Source organism: Empidonax traillii, unplaced genomic scaffold, assembly GCF_003031625.1.
Source record: "Empidonax traillii isolate 1590-97213 ecotype Southwest subspecies unplaced genomic scaffold, ASM303162v1 scaffold90:size2128546, whole genome shotgun sequence".
NCBI classification, from domain to species: domain Eukaryota; kingdom Metazoa; phylum Chordata; class Aves; order Passeriformes; family Tyrannidae; genus Empidonax; species Empidonax traillii.
The window spans coordinates 1,121,530-1,130,402 of record NW_020955283.1 but is presented as its reverse complement, the minus strand read 5'-3'; the positions used below and the strand labels follow the sequence as shown (position 1 = coordinate 1,130,402).

Sequence of the window (8,873 nt, the reverse complement as noted above, 5' to 3'; positions counted from 1 at the left end):
TCATTTAGCAATTCTGCATCAGCCATTGCCAATATTTATTTGTCTTTTCAGTGTTCACAAAGTATCACCAATAATGGTGACGGCCCTAAGCAGAGTTGTGGGAATAATTGTGCAGCATTTGAACGAGAGGTTTCACAGAGCATATTCAGGATGAGTTTATGTAGCACAAAATTGCATGTTATGGCACATTAGTCCACAGAGAGCAGATGTGATGGTGTTCCAGAGGAAGGAGCTGCTTCCAATGGCCTCTACAGCATTATCACACAATGTGTTTTTGGAGTGTGGGGTTGGGTTTTCTTTTCATCTCCATTTGATTTACTTGAGTAAATCCAATTGCCTTTATTATCTACTCATAAAGAAAAGAATGAGTCACCTGCAATGTAATGAACGTTAGAGGTAAGAAACTCCCAATAAATAATTTTCCTGTGAATCCAAATATTGAAATTGGGATGTTTGCTGTTTTCAGCTTGTTTATCTGGTCACTTAATAACTACTTTGCTTGATCTGTTCTCTCAGATGGGTTAACTGCTGTTTGTATTGCTATTGCATATATAAAATTCCATGAATATATAACCTAAATTGTTTTAGGAATTAGTTCTTGATGTAAAAAGAATAACAATAAAGAGTCTTTGGTACATTGTGAGAATAGAAAGAGCGGAGACAGGTATTTATCCGAAGGGGCTGTGCAGTAGCTACTCAGAGTTACTGGCAGCACGTTGCATCACATACCGGAATGGCTTTTTTCCAGCCACATTTGGATCTGTGTGAGGTGCAGTGATTGGGAGCCGCAATATTCTGGGTGGAAATCACTGCGGAAAAGAGAGAATCCTCTGGAAAAAAGAAGATGCTCTAGGTCTTCTTATTAGTCAGTCATGGAGGATGCTGAGTGAAACTGGATATATCTGAGGCACTAATAGTTGTCTGCTGGTCTGCTGGGGCCATATGAACTGTAAGACTGCTCTGCTGCAGTCACTGGCAGTGACAAAATTTATAGCAGCTGAATAAACACAGACATTAGAAAATCAGGGAACAGAAATCTCAGGGACTATAAGGAAAGCTGTGTGGTTGATGGCACCTGGAATATACAAACTACACTGTCCTGATGTTACTGTCAAGAGTGAGTGTAAAGTTTATTCTTTAGAACTGGATATATTTGTTACTCATGCCCTGGGTAAGGCAAGTGGATAATTTGGTATTTGCAAAAACCTTGATGCGTAAAAAATATCTGAAATTAAATTCTTAAATGTAAGGTTTGATATGGTTATGGTTAAATAAGATAGACTTAAAATTTAAAGGATCCTTTTAAAAAAGAAGTTATTCTGTAGATATGATTTCTCTTTCCCATAACAACCAGCATTTGCACATTACTTCATTGCCCGCATTGAAATCACTCATACCAACTGTAGTGATCTGCATTCTAAATTTAGAAATACAGAATCCAAACTGCTCTTCTGTGAAACAGATAGAAGACATGTTTAGTATTGCATTGAGGCCAATGCTTTGCCTGCTTTACATGAAATGGTATCTTTTCTTAAACACACACAGTGTACTAAGCCCAATTTCTAGCTTGTGTTGGTGTGTTTATATCTAGTTTGCATATACTGTAAGAGGGCTTGATAACCTTCTCTGTTCTGCTGAGATGCTGCTTGTACAATATATACCCAGGAGGTAAACTCTCAATCACAATCCCCATCTGCTTCTTGGCTAATGTTCCAATTACAGTTAGACCTCTTGCACATATTCACATCTGAAATAAAATTGATGGTTTCACTATTGAGAAGCAGCATGTGACTAATGATGCATTGTACCATGCAAGTTTTCGCTTAAATGTATCTTTCTAATCAAGTTAAGTAAAGGAACACAGGGCACAAATTTGTCAGGCATACAGTCCTGCCTTTTCCCTGAGACCACACTGTTCATCAAGATGGTTTTCAATCACCTGAAGACCAATAATACTGTAGTACAAGATGTTCTTTCAGGTTTAGAAGAGATTTTATGGGCCAGAACTTCAGCTAGCATAAATTGGCTTCTGTGCAGCTCTAATGATTTTCACCAGCTGAGGATCCACCCTGTGTTCCTATAATAAGCCACTAGCATCTGAAAAAAAAGATTCATGTGATGGTTATGCTAATACATCTGAGGTTATAGAGTAAGAAAATTTTTATGTGGTTGAATTTTTAATGCAGTTTTTAAATCCAGAATTTATTCTGCCTGTTTTATCTTTCCTAGGATTTTAAAATATCAAATAACTCTGAAGAGACAGTTTTAGATGGAGTTTTGTGTGTGGATTCATGGCCTATGTCAAACATACAGCAGCTGCATGTGAGTCCAAAACTTCCTTCACAGCACTAGCTATTGAGCCATCAGACTTTTCAGGATTAAATTCACAACTAAATAATTCATCAGCAGACTTTGTTTTCTGATATGAAAGAAAACCACTCATTTGCATGAGCATAGTGTTGTGAAATAGGAGTTTCTCCTGTGAGATGCATTTCATGCTCTGTAGCTCCTGATAAGGTAGTCTTCTTCCATGACTCATCACCCAGAATATTATCTCACTTTCCTTGGATGCACATTTGGGACTAGGCATTGCATTCTTGCAATTTTAAGTTTCGTTTCAAGTTTAGCACATTTTGTATATTTGTACCTTTTAATAAGTTTTGTGTATTTTTACCTTTTAATTATTTTTGAAATATGCTACACTGAGCAGTTCGTATCATAAACAGCTGTAAACAAAGAAGAGAACCCAAATACAGCTGCCAAGCATAAATATAGTTGTACAATAAGTGGGTCATCTGCTCCTACTTCCAACTTTAAAAAAAGGCATTTTCTAGTTTGTTTACTGAGTGTTTTTACTAGTTACTAACTAGTTTGTTAGCTGAGTGCTTTTTGCAACAATGCGTTACTTGTTTGGTTGCCTTAGACGAATGCTGTTTCTTGGCTTGTGTGTTTGTCTTTCTCATGGGTACACAGTGTTCACTTGGGGTATGTCTCTGAAAGCTTGACATATCAGAAAAGCACAGATTAGATGGACCAAATAAAAGGGAAGAACAGATCCCAACACATCTGGACTGCCCATGCTCTTGCATTATGTGTAGGATATTGTGTGCTTGCTATCACCCCTGCCTTCAAACAGGTGAGGAGCTGGCCTACTCCCTGCCTTTCATGACAATTAGTTCTATTCTTCAGCAGACAGGGCTGAACTTCCCTATAGTTATGCACTACTGGAAAGGGTAAGTGCAGCTGCAGACTTTTTATCCATCTGCTTTCTTAGTCTTATTTTGGATTTTTGCTGTTGTCAGTGCCCTGTTTCAGGGGTACCTATACAGCCTGTAAAATTTTGAATTGAATTTAGATTTTTAAAGCAGCTTTTTCACAGGGCTGTGATGTGTGGGAAAGCTTCCATGAATCAGCACTGCGGTGGCAATAGATTTAACTGTGAAGAACAGATGTGCTTTTGGAAAGCCCAGCCTGCCTGCTGAGGACATTTCCCTTCATTGGTCCGTGTAAGAAACAGCTCAACACCTAAAATAAAGCTCATTGGAAGGCTGAAACCCAGCCCAACCTTCTCCCTCCCCCCTGAGGACTGAGCGTGATAGTTTTAAGCAAAACCAACACAAGAGCAATGCTTTTTGAAGCTGCCTTGCTTGCTCACCTCCCTCACATCAAACAGAAGCAAATCTGAAACAGATGAATCCATGGTAAAACCAACAGTGTTCTCTCCCTTCCCTTTCTAGCCTCTGTATTTAGGAGGGAGAATTTGTAACAACAAATAGAAAGCAGATTTGTTTCAGATGTTGATTGAGGGTTCTTCTGAATAAAGAAGGCAGCAAGGACAAGACAAGCAGGGCTTCTTGCAGGTAATGTATTTGAAGGGATACACATGAAAGCACTTAAAAGGCAGAGAACCCTGCTGAAGTAAAGGAACTTGAAAGACAATAAACATTCAAGTGCTGATTGATGATGATTCTTAAAGCTTAACGTGCTCTCAGGAGTAAAACCTGGATCTCCGTGGAGCTGCTGTCGCTGAAATTGAGTCTTTATGAAAAGGGAAGAACAAACAGACAAGAAAGCTGAAAGAGGAAGAATAGAAATTATTATGTACAGAGTAATTGTGGGAGGTGCAGACTGTTTTAAGTGCTTAATTATTGACCCCAAACATTTTGTTTGTTCCAGGACCTGACACAGCTCTTGCTCATCCTAGTAGAACTTAGATATTGGATTAGGTAGACTCTTGGATCTGATATATTGTGGCAGTTCCTACAGTTCTACAAGATTAGGTAAGATTATAGGATAGAAAATTGGCTTACTTTAGGGATGAAGAAGCTTGAATACTTTAAGCATCAGTTAGGATAAACATGCATTTAAAATCTTCTCCAAACTTTCTGAAAATCTGGTCTGAAAAACTGCCTGAAAATGTTCCAGATTAGTACCAGAATTGTTGATTTTGTTCACACAAATAGTAATTAATGTAGCCTACTAGAAAGAATTTAAATGCTTGTGTCATTGTTACTTCTGGAACTGCAAATCTTTGATGTCTGGATAAACCATAGGATAATTGATTAGGTACATTGGTATTCCCAAGTCCATAGTTGTTGAAATGATTCACAGCAACAAATCAGTCAGTATTAGATTTGAAGTTACCATGAATACGAACTCAATTTCTTGGTATTGTCCTGTAAATACTGATGTTCCACAACTGAAGTGGGAAGAGCTTTTAAACACTGCATTTAGCACAGATGTTTCCTGTTATAACAGATTAGTAAAATTTCAGTATTCAATGGGCTTTTAACACCCACCCTCCATCTGTGGTATCCATTTTCAGCATTGTGGAATAGGCCAAAAAAGCAGACATATAATTAAAAGAAACCCCATCAGGGTGTTTTCTCTAGCTCCACTTTCTTTTTTTTTTTTTCCTGTGTTCCTTCATTTGTGTGTGGAAACATTTTATGGTGGCAACATGGATAAGACAAAGCTAGTTCTCCATCTGGGAGTCACACTTACTGCAGACAAGTGCACTGCAAACAAGCCCTTGAGCATATGCTGCATCCATGAGTGCTAATTGAGAAAGTCTGATTACGTCAGTTGAGTAAGAATAATATATTCTTTGCCAAATGACCAGTTTGTGCTTGTGGCTTTTAAGTAGCTGTGGTTCACCAGAGTGCTTCAGAAGTGCCTTTGCTCTGAAGAGGAAGCTGAGCAAAGGGCTGAAAGCAAGAGGTGCTCAGGGACTGGAGGAGCACTGTGGGAGTAACAAGGTCACTAACCAGGAGAGCTGCCACAGACACAACTCAAACAAAATGATGGTAAAACTCCTCTTTTAGTAACTTGCTTGGGATATAAAGGAGGAGAAGGGAACAAGCTGAGCAGTGTCTGTGACCATGACACACTTTGCAAACACATACAAAATGTACTGTGTAGACCTACTTCTCAAGTTTCTTTCATGCATGTTTATTCAGGGTTGACAGCCCTCATTTCTCAGTCACATACATACAGGTGCTGGATATATGACACTAGAGACCTGGGATTTGGAGATTACTCAAATTTTTACTTTTGTTCTGTTTTCTTCTATATTTTACTGTGGATTTGCACCAGAAAAGTCCATAATGCCTTTTGAGACAGAACAACAATATCCAGTACAATATTAAAGAGGTACAGTGTCCTGTAAAAGTGACTTGAGTGCTCAGGAACCTTCTTGAATGTAAGAGAGATACTTAAAAAGCTTGGTCTGCCTAGTTATTTTAAAGATTTTTAAAGCCCTGGTCAAGAATTCCAAGTACAAAGATAAGTATATTTTTGATGCTACAATTGCACATTTTTACAGTGAGGGGAACCCCAGGATATCTTTATCGATGACATGGACAGTGAGATCAAGTGCACCCTCAGCAAGGCTTATCAATTGATAATTCCCTCCCTGATTCTTTACTTCCTCCCTGACACTGGTAAGCCATGGTTCAGCTCACCTGCCCATGGGGGTTTCAGACAAACTCTATGAGTCTCCCCCTTACTGCAGTATTGTTTACTCTTTAAAGGAGTTCCCTTAGAAAAACAATATACCACATACTGTGCAACATCAGTTGTGTATTTAATGGCAGCATTAGTGTAGTTTACAGATTGGAAAGCAAGCAAAGCAGAGAAAAGTAGCCTTTTTTTTTTCTCAAGCAGTTTTTTCTGAACAATTTCGTTGTCCGTTAGGAAACGACTTAAACCAATTCCACAGTCAGTCATCTTGTAAGCAGTAATGTTGTATCGAGTGTTTAAAATGTGAGTTTAGGAACTGGGTGTTTGTGTCTGGTTTCTTTTTGTCGTTAACTGATGGGTAAGTCACTCAACTTTCTGCTGGTTCAGATGTCCCGTTAGCTAAAGGCAATTGGATAGTACCTATTTTTTGGGAGTGTGATGAGGCTCTGTAAATGACACTGTATTTTCTGAAGGTGTTACACAAGTCGAAGAAATAATGTTGTATCTAATTGAATCCTTCAATCTAACAGATGGGAGCAAAGCTTAAGGAAAATGTTGAACTTTTTTTTTTCCCCTTGCATATTTCTGCTATTTTTATATCTCAGAAGTAATTTTGAAATGAATACCTCTTAAATGAACATAAATGTTAACAGAATACATTTTCACACACAGGGTTATGTTCCCACATCAAAACTTTAACTTCAAATATACTGTGTTTAGGCCCCACAGGACAGATTTTAAGAGCAGGGAAGCAAACAAGGCTTCTGACTTGGGAACATGATACTTGTCTTTTCCAAACCCTTATCATGTTATGTGTCTGTTGAATAACTTGCAGGGCAAAGCATAGGTGTCATTCTTGTGAATTTTCAAGGTAACTGGGAGGTTTATGGTGGCTGGAGAATAGGTCAGCAGACTGAAACACATTTACGGTGGAGAAGAGCAGCACCACTGCAAAAGCCTCACCCATGGGATGCAAACTTTTCTAAGTCCATACTTGCTGTGATACCTTGGGCTTGTTCTTCTTTATCAGTGTGTGTTCCTTCATTCTGTGCTGAGGCACGAAACCCATGAAATCCTGGGCAGCCACTGTTGGCTTGCAGTGCCTTCCCAGCACCCTTAGGAAGAGCACAGGAGCAGCAGCTGTCTTTCCCCTGGAGATTTAATAGCTCAGTGTCCTGCTATGTACCCCTTGCTTTTCTGTTCTAATTATAACCTCAAAATTATTATTTGTTCTTGATTTCCAAATTCCGTTTGGCATCTTGTACTGGAATTTCCTGCAGAAGAAGAATTCAGACTATTGGATAGAAACCTTTCTTGTCGTGTTCCCTCAGAGATGGTCCAATCTGCTCTGCAGTTCGTGCATGACCACTGGTTAATCTGGCAGTGCAGGAACACACATTTTAAAAAGCAGGTTCTGGAATCAGCCTCAGGTAAGGACCTCAACTATGTACCCTGAAATTGAAGAGTTCAGTCCCTACCCTCCTTAAAAATGTAGTGTTTTTCAGCTATAAGGTATATTGTGGAAGATAACTCTCGAAAATCCAGATGTAACTAAAACTGTGTGGTTGCAATACACTGACAATGTTTTCCAACTTGCACCACTGGCTTAGGGCAATTTCCTAAAGGTGACTGAGAAAATCAAGCCCATTCACGGTAGGTTTGAATTTATTGCTCATGGGCTCCCCCCTCCTCTAGGAAAAAAAAAAAAAAAAAAAAAAAGTAAATCAAAAGATGAAAAAATGCTGCACTTTGGCAAAGAATTGGATAAATGCTTTATACTTTATATTTGTTAGGTGTAAGTCTGCACCATTTTATCCAGTATACTATTTATAAAATCTTACTGAATTACATGTAAATATTTCTTGTAATGGGCTCTGGGAATCTCATAATGAAAAACAGAATAAGAGTGCAAAATATGTTGTTGGGGTTTTTTGTGTTACTGGCACATTACAGAAATGCACAATTTATTATAAATACAGTAATTTCACTTTGATACAGAAGGTCTAATAAAGATGCACCTTTGCTCAGGACCTTGAATCTTGGTTCAGAAGAATATTTGGAAAGCAACTGGTAATTAAAATTTGGGATTTGGGATTTGTTTCTTTATATAACTACAGCACCATTTTAATCCTCTTAATTATTTTAGAAAAAGTTATTGTGTTTCTGACAACCACATTCTATATTGAAAAAATGTGTCTTCCAGTCTCCTTGTTCCAGATTAGTGAAATTACCATGTGAAATTCTACAAAAGTTATTACAGTTTAAATACTTCAGGTTTTTTTTAATGCAAAAGAGATAAAACTGAATTCCATTTGCTCTGAAATGACAGTCTCCAAATGGCAGCAAACAAATTCCTCAAAATGTTACCCCTGCCTGTCCATTCTGTACAGTATTTGTCAGGAGATAAGTTAACACAAAAAAATTCAAATAATTTACTCATACTTTAGGGCTGAGTAGAACATTTAATGTCGCATTTTCCACTCCTTTTTGCTGCAGAAATAAGAAATTCAAATCAAGAAATGAGAATGTGATTATATTTTTATAGGTCATATATAATGTAAATTTTGAAATGGTTGCAGAAGTTTTCCATAATTCTTTTTAGTAAAAAGAAAGCCTGCATAAAACCTTTTACAAGTGTCCCTAGGGATCCCAGTGAAGTGGTGATAATTTTTGTTATAAATTAATCTTAGAAAATTTCATAGTAGCAAAAATTGAGAACATTTAAAGAAATAATACAACTCTAGGAACAATTCTGAGATATTTTGACTAGCATAACCTAAGGTCCAACTTTCAAAGAAACTGTATATTCCTGATTTTAATTCTCTTCTAATTCCTCTCCTCTGAAAATAATCAATTTCAAAATAAGTGGAGGTTTAGCAATAGGTAGATTTTACAAGAATCACTCACTAAGA

General features: G+C 37.7%; 1 long non-coding RNA gene across 1 annotated transcript; it reads left to right on the top strand.

The window, feature by feature from the left end:
• The first annotated feature begins 2,235 nt into the window (after positions 1 to 2,235).
• On the top strand, positions 2,236 to 7,666 carry LOC114056367. The gene is made up of 3 exons (XR_003570990.1): positions 2,236 to 2,322; positions 7,295 to 7,391; positions 7,572 to 7,666. It is a non-coding gene; the product is annotated as an uncharacterized LOC114056367 (long non-coding RNA).
• The last annotated feature ends 1,207 nt before the right edge of the window (positions 7,667 to 8,873 follow it).